We start from the raw sequence: 11985 nt of genomic DNA on the forward strand, positions 1-11985 counted from the left end.
AAACCTTAACTCTCTCCCCTATATAGGTGTAAATCGTGTCATGCCGAGGAGGCCTGTGTTTTTGGCGGGCCGGGCCTGGCTGTGCTTGCTACCTCTGGGATGCTTTAGAGGTCTAGCCCGGCATGGCCCATGGCACGGGCCCAAGTAGGCTTGGGCTCCACAGGTTGAGCTTTGGGTCAGGCTGGGTTGTGGACCGAGCCATGCCATGAGAGGTATTTTTAAAAATTTTGAAAAAAAATGAAAATTTAAAAAAATTGACAAAAAAAATCTTAAAATTTTATTTTATATGAATTTTGATGTATACAATTGTTTATATATGCAATATAAAATGAAATAATATAATAAAATTAAATATATATATATATTGTAGAGAAAATGGTTGACTAGCTTATGGTCCCCACTTGTTCATATGTTTTCCTTTGATTATAGTGCTGTTAAAATACTGTTAGATTTCAGTTGTTTCTAGTGACAAGGGTATTCCTCACATTGTACCACTTATTATTATAGGCCTATTTTAAATAGCACTTGGGGCGGTAGACTAAGCCTGACTAAACCCCCTTTTTTCCTTTTTTCTCTTCTATTCTCTCTTCCTCCTCTCTTCATTTCTCTTCATCTCTGTTTTCTTCTTCTTCTTCTTTTTTGTTTACTAAACAAGTCTGAACCTCCTTGGTTTCAGACAACTTGGTATCAGAGCAAGCCTAAAACTGGTTAAGGCTCTCATGTAGGTGTAGTCCAACTGACTACATGAGAGTATTCCTAAGGCTGGAAGTTTCAGCTTGATTCACCTGGTTCTTGGAGGTCAATGGAGATTGAAGAAGGTGCCCCAAGGTTCAGAATACTTGGAGAGTTGTCCGGTGGCCAGGAAGAATCGGAGAAAACAAGTTGGTTTATGATTTAGAGCTTAAATTAAAGATTGAGAGTGGTGCCCAGTATTTTTTGGGCTGTTTTTCATACTTTTTTGGACTGTCAAGCATCTAAAATTTTTCTGGAATCAGTACAGCTGTTCCCTTGGATTGCTTTAGGGTTTCTTTACGGACTATTCTTCTAGGCTGTATTGTTTTGACAGTATTGGTCACCTCTACTGCCCACCTTGTGCTCATAAAAAGGCCTTGGAATCTTTTTTATTTACTCTGGTGCTGTTGGACAGTACTTGGAATTTTTTTTTTTTTGTTTGTTTGGAAAAGGAGTTTGGACGGTGTTGTACTTTCCATTCAGTGAATATCCTTTGTTCATTTCAGCATGGAAATGGCTGGAAATGAGAACAAACCAAATGAAGGACTTGTAGGAGTTGGAAACTCTATTGGCAACAGTTCATTTCAGATTACTACAATCAAGTTTGACGGAACAAACTTTTTGGAATGGGCCCAATCAGTCATGGTGGCCATTGGAGGGAGGGGAAAGTTGGGGTATGTGATGGGAGACACAAAGAAACCAGCACAGGAGGACCCTTCCTTTGCTAAATGGGTCCAAGAAAATTATTTGGTTATGACTTGGTTATGCAACTCCATGCAGTTTCATATCAGTAGAAACTGTCTTTGGGCAAATACAGCTAAGGAGATTTTGGACAATATGAAAGAAACCTATTCTCAACCCCTTAATGTTGCTAGAGCCTATGAACTAAAAATTGAGGTTAATACAGGGGGAGAAACCTGTGTCAGTCTATTTCTTCACCTTGAAATCATTGTAGTATGAGATTGATCATCTTAAGACTATTGAGTGGGAGAGCCAGAAAGTTGCTGCCACATACAGGGAATTAGTTGAGAAAAATAGAGTGTTTGAATTCCTGGCTGGGCTAAACTCTAACTATGACATTGTAAGACAACAACTTCTCACTAGAGATAGTGTCTCTTTATCTCAAGCCTATTCTCTAGTACATAGTGAGAAAAGTAGAAGAAAAGATATGTTACAAATTCCATCTATGGAATCAGCTTTAGCAGCCATAAAACCAAAGATTGGAAGTGATAAGGAGAGGGATGTAAAAAATGATGGAAACATGGATGTGTTTTGTGACTACTGTAAAAAGCCAAAACATACTAAGGACACTTGTTAGAAGCTTCATCCTCAACTAATTCCAAAAAGACAGGAACAGGAAAGGAAATGCAAATGCAGCTATAACCACAGGAGTTTCATTCACAGCTATAACCATCTCTGGACAATCTCATTCTACTCCTCCTCCCACTTCTGCTTTTGCTCAATCAGGTACAAGGGACACTACTTATTATGCCTTTCAAAAAGTATGCCTTCCTTATGATTCCACTAATATGCAGATTGCCGATGTCTTCACCAAGATAGTCAACAAAATCAAGCTTGAGACGGATTTAAGCAAGTTGGGAATGATCAATATATTTTTCCAACTTGAGGGGGAGTGTAGAGCATATGTTTTCCTTTGATTATAGTGCTGTTAGAATACTGTTAGAATACTTTTAGAATACTCTTTTCAGTTGTTTCTAGTGACAGGAGTATTCTTGTCATTGTACCACTTATTATTATAGGCCTATTTTAAATAGCACTTGGGGCGGCAGACCAAGCCTGATTGAACCCCCTTTTTTCTCTTCTATTCTCTCTTCTTCCTTCCTCTTCTCTTCTCTTCTCTTCTTCTCTGTTTTCTTCTTTTTTTTCCTGTTTACTAAACAAGTTTGAACCTCCTTGGTTTCAAACAACTTATATATATATATATATATATATATGTCAAGCCGCATGCTGGGTTGTGTCGGCACATAGGCCATGGGAGGCATGGCACACTTGATCGTGTCGTGTTGTGTCGGCCCATGGTCCTAGAAACCCAAGCCCGACACAACCCAACCCGTCATGCCAGGTCAGCCCAATTCGTGTCGAGCTGCGGGCAGTACGACCTGATTTACACCTCTACTCCCCTGTTTGGGAATGGGTTTTCTAGTTGGATTATTTGTAGAGAGCTCGAGACACACAGACCTACAAACATATGTACAAATTGTACATATAAATTCCAGTATTCCACTGATACTCTGAAACATTGGTGCTTTAAAATTTGGTGTTTCAATGGCTTCCACATTTCACTCTCCAGCTTTGTGTCACAGTATAGGGAACTTAAAATTAGCTACTCTACGTACATTAGCTGGTTTTCAAATAGTGCTGCCAAGAAGTTGAGGTTGCATGTTTTATAAGGGTAAGGTGCATTACATCTTGGGGATGGAGAGTACATTTGGTAACTTGGGTCTGATTGGAGATGGAGAGTCCATAAGCTTTTTTCCCTCTTTCAAGAAATGAAGTTGAGCTTATTTCTTGGGTGTTCTAGCATGAAAGTTGAAGGGGATCCTAAAATGGTAATATGGTTGATGAATGATGGAGTTATAGGCCCCTAGGCATTCTTTTCATCATATCAGGGATGCTAGATTGTTGACCTGTAGAATGGACACCTGATTCAGATGGATTAGAAGATAATCAAATACACTAACAGCTGTTTCACCTGGATTGACAAGACAGTCAATCTAGCTTAACCATCAGTATTAAATTGGTATATAATAATATAAATGATGTATAATATTATTGAACTAGAAAAAGGGGAAACCCGCAAGAGATAAATTGTTAATGACTTAATTTGTAACTCAGTACTATTAATTTTCAATTTAATGTTTTATATTTATTAGCATAATTATATATTATAGAACATTATTTTATTTATGTTTTGCCACCTAGGTCTTGGTTCACCTTGCAGGCCAAAAGACCAAGGTGTCACATGGCTGCCTTAACTAAAACTCCTACTGTTTAGAACAGAGGAAAGCCAACTGAGGGGTGGCTCAGTTGATTTGTTAGCTGGCTTACTCCAGCATAGATACGGATTCGATTACCACAACCACCGACTTTGGAGAAGAGGTTATTAGTGTGTTGTTTATCACCAAATACCTAAAAAAAGAAAAGAAAGAGGAAAACACCACCTAACCTCTAAGATATTCAAGAGATGAGCCCAAGACTGTTTAGTGACCTCATAATGAATACATAGGTTGTTAGCTAACTTCTCAGTCTTGTTGCATTTGAGGCACATAGCAGATTTGATTTGGAGGGGCATAACTCTCCCTACTATTTGGGCTTCCATTATACATGTCTAGGAAAGGTATCTGGACATTAAAGGCTAGTTTAGATAGAGCTTGACTCCCAAATCTGAATGGTTAACAAGTCATTTCTGCTACTCGAAGCTTTTTGAGAAAAGAGCTGTTGTAAGGTAATTTAAAGTCATCAAATCCTAAGAAGAACGTTATGCCAGGTAGATCAACCATGGACGCCATCTTTCTGTTTAGGTGATTGATAGAAAAGTTTAGAAAGAAAAGAGAGATGCCCATATGGTTTTCATTGATCTAGAGAAAGCATATGATATAGCCCCTAGGGAGGTAAGTTGGCTTTTGGAAAAGAAAGGAGTGCCAATTAGGTATGTGGGTCTAATTAAGGATGTGTATGAGGATGCAAAAACCAATGTTAACATCCATAGGAGAGACATCAGATTTTACAGTTAAAATGGGTCTCCACCAAGGTTCAGCACTTAGTCCTCATTTATTCACTCTATCCATAGATGAATTGACTAAACTTGTTCAAGAGAAGATCCCATGTGCTTGATGTTTGCTGATGAGTGATGACATAGTATTAATTGCTGAAATTAGTAAAGGATTAAATGCAAAATTAGTTTATAGAAAACTGCACTAGAAACAAGAGGTTTCTAATCAAAATATATGCAATGTTAATTTAATAATAATAGGAGAGCAAGTCATGGAGACCAATGGATAATCAATGTGACCTCTTCCATTACCTTGATTCTATAATTCATAACAAAAAGAGAGATTGAGGGGGATGTTACCCGTAAAATTAGAGCAGGATGGAGTGATGAACAAAATGAAGGGGTGCATCCAGAGTCTCATATGATAGGTGTAATAACACTTTGGCTAAAAGGAAAATTTTAAAAAACAGTTGTAAGGTCAGCTAATGTTGTATGGAACAGAGTGCTAGGCTAGGCAATTAAGAAACAGGAAGTCCAAAAAATCAGTGTGGTAGAAATGCAAATACTTAGGTGAGTCATGAGTGATGAAACTAGAAAGAACATGGTTAAAAATGAAGTCATACAAAAGAGCCTGGGAGCAACTCCAATAGTTGATCAAATGAGAGAAAGTAGAATGAGCTGGTTTGGTCATGTGCATAGAAGACTAGCTATAGCACCTGTTAGAAGAGTTAGGGGCTTTTACATACACACACACACACACATATATATAATAAAAATGTTATATATAAATATAATATATATATATATATATATATATATATATATATAATTTTATATTTTATACAACATTTGTCTCACAATCGAGCTCAAGCCAGCCAAGCTCAAATAGCTAGATATTTGACTTGGCTCGGCTCAAATCCACCCCTAGGTGGAAGTAATAAGAAATAGTGCAGGCACCCACAACTTAATGATGGATATGGCACTAGGCAGAACAGAATGGAAAAACAGGATTCATGTGGTCGACCCCATGATGATTATGATGATGAAATGATTAAAATATTAGACACCAAAAGGAGAAGGGAAGAGGAAACAGCACTTGGGGTGGGTGGTTGAATCCCCTTACAAAATAACTAATCCATTGAAACGAAAAAATGGTACTTACAAGTATACCCATGATAAAGGGTATTGTGGTCATGCCCAACATTTATGCTACCCTAACAGAACTAAAGATCATGTAGTAAAGCCATAATTTCCCCAACCAAGGTCTCTCTGATCCAACCAGTCCCAACTCCCAAGTGTATAGTGTTAGTCTTGCCCTTGGAGTCTTTGAATGCCTCTCCAATTCCTGATGATCCTGGATTCCCAAGGCATGGCAATTGAAACTAATGGTAGTCATGAGACCACATTCGTCAAGGTGCTGGCATTTTGGTTTTCCAACCCTTCTGTTCTTGGCCCTACAGATATGGTGGCACCTATACACAAGACAAAGTAGGACATGCCTTTTCAGTAGGGCAAAGGAAATCAAGAGTTACATAAACTTCTTATTTACTAGCATTCCTCAACTTAATATTTCATTTGTGGTGTCACTGCTATTTCATGATTTCTACAGATTGACATGTTGAACACTCGTGTATACCCGACTACTTGGTACCCATGTCATATGCCTAGGCAGGGGTTATATATAGGCCAAATTGGGCCGGACCAGAAATGATCAGCCCTATGCCTAAGTTAACACTTGGACAGAAATGGATTTTTGACTATTCAGAATGCAGTGTTTTGAATAACTTGCATTATATATGTATAGGTTGATAAGGTGGAATTGATTGCACAAAAGTAGTAAAAAAAAAATACTGAAGCTAGGAACTTAATTGTGGATCAACAGGAATGAAAAATAAGGCATGAAACTCTGTTCTGCAGTTTTCTTAAATGATCCTGATATTGGTTTTAAAATGATTTGCAGTGATTAAATATGGTTTCTGTAAAAGTTGTGTGCAAGAATGTTTCCAGTAATATCGCATATTATAAATGTTGAAGAGGGAAATAACATTATGGATCCTATGGAAATTGGGTCTAACAATTCTATGGAATGGGAGGGCCTGGACAGGGACCATAGAGTTTTTGCTCACCTAGCTCGAGGTCTCACATCTTTTATGAGAATGGATTGTATTTCAAAGGCTATATGTGCATCCAGCACTGATAATTTTCCAGAAGAAAGCATTCAGAATACTTTGGAACCAAGTGATATAGTTGAGGAGAGGCCTTCATACTGGTCGAGCAAGGGAGAAAGTGATCCACAAGTGCCTGAGACATTAACTTATAAATTGATCTCCAAGCTATGTGTTATTACGGAAATCAATATACAGCCATTCTTGAAGGGATGGAATATCTATCACATGGACGCCCAAGTCTTGCGGAATGGACTGGGCGAATTTCAAAAATTTCTCCCATCTTTGCAGAGAATCGAATTCCCTATTTTAGAAAAACATATTTTTCAAGGATCAATCTTGAATTATTAACCAAACCAGATCTGAACCAAAAGGAGTAGGAGGGAGGATGTACCTGATACGGAGAATTAGTATCTCCCAATGGAGGTGTTCACGCCCAAGGAAGGATCCAAAGACTGCTCCCACTGAAGATGGCGTAGTACAAGATGGAGCAGAATTAGCAATGTTCTTCAAAAGAACTTGACCCTTCGTAAGAATCAACTGGATGGCTTGTGAGTACAGCTCCAATCAATCTTTTCCCAAAAGATTGGTATCAAGATCAGATCTTGATTTCTCCCAAGAACTGGAGATCGAACTAAAGGTAATGGTGGCGACAGGAAGGAGGTGGCAAGAGAGATTTTGTAGAGGTTGTAGAAATCTCTCTTCTGTGATTTCAGCTCTGAAGACAAGAGTCTTAGGTTGCATGTCTAAAAGCTGCCGCCCCCTCCTCCTTTTATAGATTTAAAGGGATCATCTCATAATCCTATTAGGAGCTGCTGATTCAAATTATATTTGAATTAGAAGTCCCTTTAAATGATAAGGGAGAACCCTTATCTTATCTGCAGATCAGATCAGCCATCTCCTAATCTAATTAGGAAGCTTCCAAATCTAAGTCTTATTTAGATCTTGAACTCTCTAAGTGGATGGGGTCTAGGCCCAATCCTATGAGCTGATCCACTTCAGAATTCGCCCCCTTTAATTGACTGGTCAAATCAGCCCAGTTCGAAATGGGCTTAAGGCCCATTTAAGGTTATGTACTCACTTAGCCTTCCAAACTACTGCCTAGTTGGGCTTCCTTGTATGGCGTGGGACCCAAACATTGATCTACACATCAGTCACATGAGTTCAGCCCAGCCTTTGTTACAAGGCCTGGCCGAATACACTGTTATGGACAGTGCACCCCCTGAAACCCATCTTATGGGCTCTATGAGCCCAATACTTACCCTAAGTGATCCCTGGGCCAAACTACCTTGTAACACCCAGGGACTGTGGGCAGATGCAAGATTAGCCCATCAGGTATTATCCTCAATGGTCTTACACTTAACCTCTTAGCCCATAATGATCAAACACTACCTAACAAGGGAGGACCTCTCCCTCGACTGCAAGGAACAGTGTTGCACTCTCTGCTTACATAGATCCCGGGAATTAAAACCTTTTGCAAATCATTTCGAAACCATAACATATATATTTATATCTTTATATAAATATATTTTGCAAAATAAAATCTCAAAAATTGAAATTGGTTGCCGGTAGTCTTGGTTTCCATCAGAGAGAGTGCATCCCCGATCATTACCTTTGTCCGACAAAGATGCTGATCCTGTCACTATGATCACCTACTCAGATGAATTCTCGGACTGTCCCAACATACCCAGGTTTTGACCCCCGCTAAGGATCTCACTGATTGGTACATCAAAGACAGTCCAATCCAACACCTAGTGTAGTATCATAATCGAGTCTAAGGATCAGGTGTAACTTTTCAGTTTTGCCCATCTATCTCGAAGGTCTAGGGCAATACTGGAAATCTGATCCGGTTCAAAGGTTCTATTAATCCTACACTGCATGTGCTTCGGGTCTCTCCCTGGTAGCTGAGACAAGCCACCCCAACAGTTGGCAGCACACCAGTGTCAGCCTTGGCAGGATAAATCTCCCCAGACTTACCCAATGGTTGTAAACATTCTAAACTAACACAAGTCTCATTAAATGTCCAATTTAAGGGTATTACACAGAAACACACCACAGGAACATGAATTAAATGTGTACTTTATTCATTTAATATAAATTCATAATGTACATATTTCTGATTGAAGCTAAGGGCATACAACTATCTAACAATTCCAATGTTATTTCTTGATATTATTTGCACCTTTATATGATCTTGTTCTGATTTCTGATTATTTTATTGGTTGGGTAACTGTACTCCCCCCTCCTTTTTTTCAGCATTTTTCCAGCCTGATATTATTTGCACCTTTACGTGATCTTGTTCTAGTTTCTATTTATTTTACTGGTTGTATTACTGTACTCCCCCCTCCTTTCCTTTCAGCATTTTTCTAGCTTGGTTTTCCTATTTATTCTGCCATGGTTGTACGGTTTCGAATGGGTCATCTCAAACCACTGGAAGCAGGAAGTGTTCACATGGATAGACTTGTGGAAAATCAAAGACCCACTAGTAACAACTTTGTATGGACATATGTTTCACCAGAATTTCAAATGACTCAGGTGAGTTGTGACATAGCTTTTGGTTGGTAATCTCGGATTAAAAGCAAATGAACAATTTAACTATTCATTTTTTGGGAAAGGGCAAAAAGTTTATGTACCTGTTAATACTGCCATTAAAAAATCTGATTTATGTGCCTTATTTTTCTTTTTCATTGTTTATACATGTAGAAGTTGAACCAGCCAACTCAAATGGGTGCACGTGATTGGCAAAACTGGGATTTTTATTGTGGATTTCATTTTTTTTTAATTAAAAAACATGTTCATTTCTGTTCTAGCACATGCTGCAAATACTCCTATGACATGTAGGCTCAGTTTGGAAGGAGTATAAATACAAATATGTACAGTACAAATACAAACTACAAGGTTTTGCACTCTACAAATTTGTATTTATACTCTTTCCATACTGAGCCATAGCGAAGGTCCAATGGGATGTAAACTTGCATATAGAGAGTGAAATCATCAAGTTCCTTTTTCTCAGCTGAATTCCAGCTGGATGCAATTTGTAACTGTTGGTTCATCACTCATGTATCAAGTAAAACTGCTGAAAGAAAAATTATGTTAAACAGGAAAACTGCTTACAGAAGTTCAAGCTATCTGAGCCTGTTCTATGTATAGGTGGAATTTTGCAGATTGAGCTATTGGGCAGGGTTCGGAAACAAGATACGGATGGATTGTTCTATATATGGTCAGTCTCTTTCAGGCTCCATCTTTTATGTTTTGATTTTTACTGATGACTTGTACTCTAAAGGATGGCGTCTTTCCTTGGCTATTAGTTACTCCAGAATCTAAATGCCTATAGTCATTTTCTGTATGGAAAAGGTTGAACTTCAAAGTGTAATGCTATGTTAGATTAGTGTATTTTTCCCGAGTGAAAGCAAACTTTGTTTTATTGCAGTAAATCAGAATCAAATTTTGTAATCTTCACAGAACCTGGACTATACACCTTGATTAGGATGGATGGCTCAAGAACCCTTTAGTTGCAAAAAAGATACTATTGTATCAAGTCTGGTAATCACATTGAAATAACTGAAATGCTGAAATCTTCATTTAGGACTAGGAATCTGCCACAGAATTAATACAAGCAGCGATTTATTTATTTTCATAACGTAACCTCTTTCACCTCCAGCCTAGTTGGAATTGTATCAATTGGATGGGCATGATTGGTATTTTGATGTTAATTAGATTTAACAGGGAAAAATAGTGAGAATTTTGGGATTGAAGTCCAGGAACACCTGGTGTGACTGTTAGATTTGTGTTAGGATGTCCTACCTACAAGAACTCTGCCCACACCTAGCCACACATCACTACAGCAGCACATTGAGAACATCTCATATATTTACATGTTACCATTCATGGGGAGATGTACCCAGTGTACAGCTGTAGTGTCCTGTGGGTAGGAGATCTGAATTTATTAGATTCATGGTAACATATCCATGTTTAACTTCTTTCGTTTTTTTGGATTGAATTGGTGCCATGCAGTGTCTCTCATGTTCAAGTTATCGGTTGCTCAGTCTCACCTGCATTTGATGTTGAAATTCTGGACCCATCCGGTAAGTGGTTGTTGAAGTACTACCCTGAGGCTTAGTACTGCAGGTCTCCAGTAAGAGATCCTCTGGATATGAGCCCAGTACGCCTACTCATTCAACAGCCACAGAAAGGTTGATTCAGAGAGGTATCAGTAGTCGGGAGCTAATGATTCTGAATGCCCTTGCTTGGGAATATAGCAGCCTTCCTTGATAATGACTCAGATGAAGAGTTGTTTGACTGATGTGGATCGAAGTCATAGAACTTGTTATTTTGGTCTGACTTGGAGAACTTGAATAGCAGAAACTTGCTATTCGTTTTCCTTTGCTACTTGGGGATTTTTCGTAAGGGGAGGGGAAAGGGAAAGGAAACATGTTAGTTGAATGTAGTGTCATACAACTTATCTTTAGGAATTAAAGGTATATGTGCCAATGCATCAGCCGTGCTCTCATTTTTGGCTTCCTTGTATGTATGTTATAAGGTATGCGATATCTGCTGCCAAATCGACTGTTTTGAATTATAGTACTGGAACAATGACAGCGCAATATTGCACATTAATATAGTCCCAGACATCTGGTCTAGAAGCAATTTGACAAGAGAGATGTGCATCATTAATATAGTACCAGGGAGGCTGTGATTTTTACTGAAGTGCATGCTCAAAGGACTTGAGTTGCAGGTAGGCGGGCCAACCCGAACCCAGATCAACCCAGTCCGTACTTTTACACAGGCTGGGCAAAACCCCATACCTTTTTATATTTTAAGTATTAAGTATCAATGGCTTGCTGATACAATACGGGGTGTCATGTTGATACTTCAAACCTTGTATATGCGTATACAGATTTGCGTGCCGTGCATGCATATATGCATACATGTATATCAAATTTTAGTGTTAAGTTCGGATTTGATAATTTAAGTCATGGTTTTGAAAATCGGATTAAACCGGATGGTCAAATCGGTTGACCTGGGAACTGGTTAGGCAATCTGTTTCGTTTCATTATAACACCACTCTTGGATCAAACACCGTTGATTTAGTCAATGACTTTCTATCCTGGGTGGCCGAATTGTTGACCCATCGAGCGACAACAGTTTTTGATTTTTTTATTTTTTATTTTTAATTAGAATGGATTGTTTGTTTGAACTGGATGGTTGGACCGTTTGATCCAGGAATTGGTCCCCAAAACGATTCTGTGTTCCATCTGGTTTTTAAAACCTTGGCTTCAGTTTGATCTTGGGGTTGAACCATAGGCCTAATTTAGCAGTTGGACCCTAGTTGAATTAAAACCCAGCCCAGCCCAC

The 11985-nt window shown here is 38.6% G+C and overlaps 1 pseudogene; it reads left to right on the forward strand.

The window, feature by feature from the left end:
- The first annotated feature begins 802 nt into the window (after positions 1–802).
- On the forward strand, positions 803–10933 carry LOC148880045 (uncharacterized; annotated as a pseudogene).
- Positions 10934–11985: the final 1052 nt, after the last annotated feature.

This window comes from Nelumbo lutea, chromosome 1, assembly GCF_056320005.1.
Source record: "Nelumbo lutea isolate HS-2025 chromosome 1, American lotus-T2T, whole genome shotgun sequence".
NCBI lineage: Eukaryota > Viridiplantae > Streptophyta > Magnoliopsida > Proteales > Nelumbonaceae > Nelumbo > Nelumbo lutea.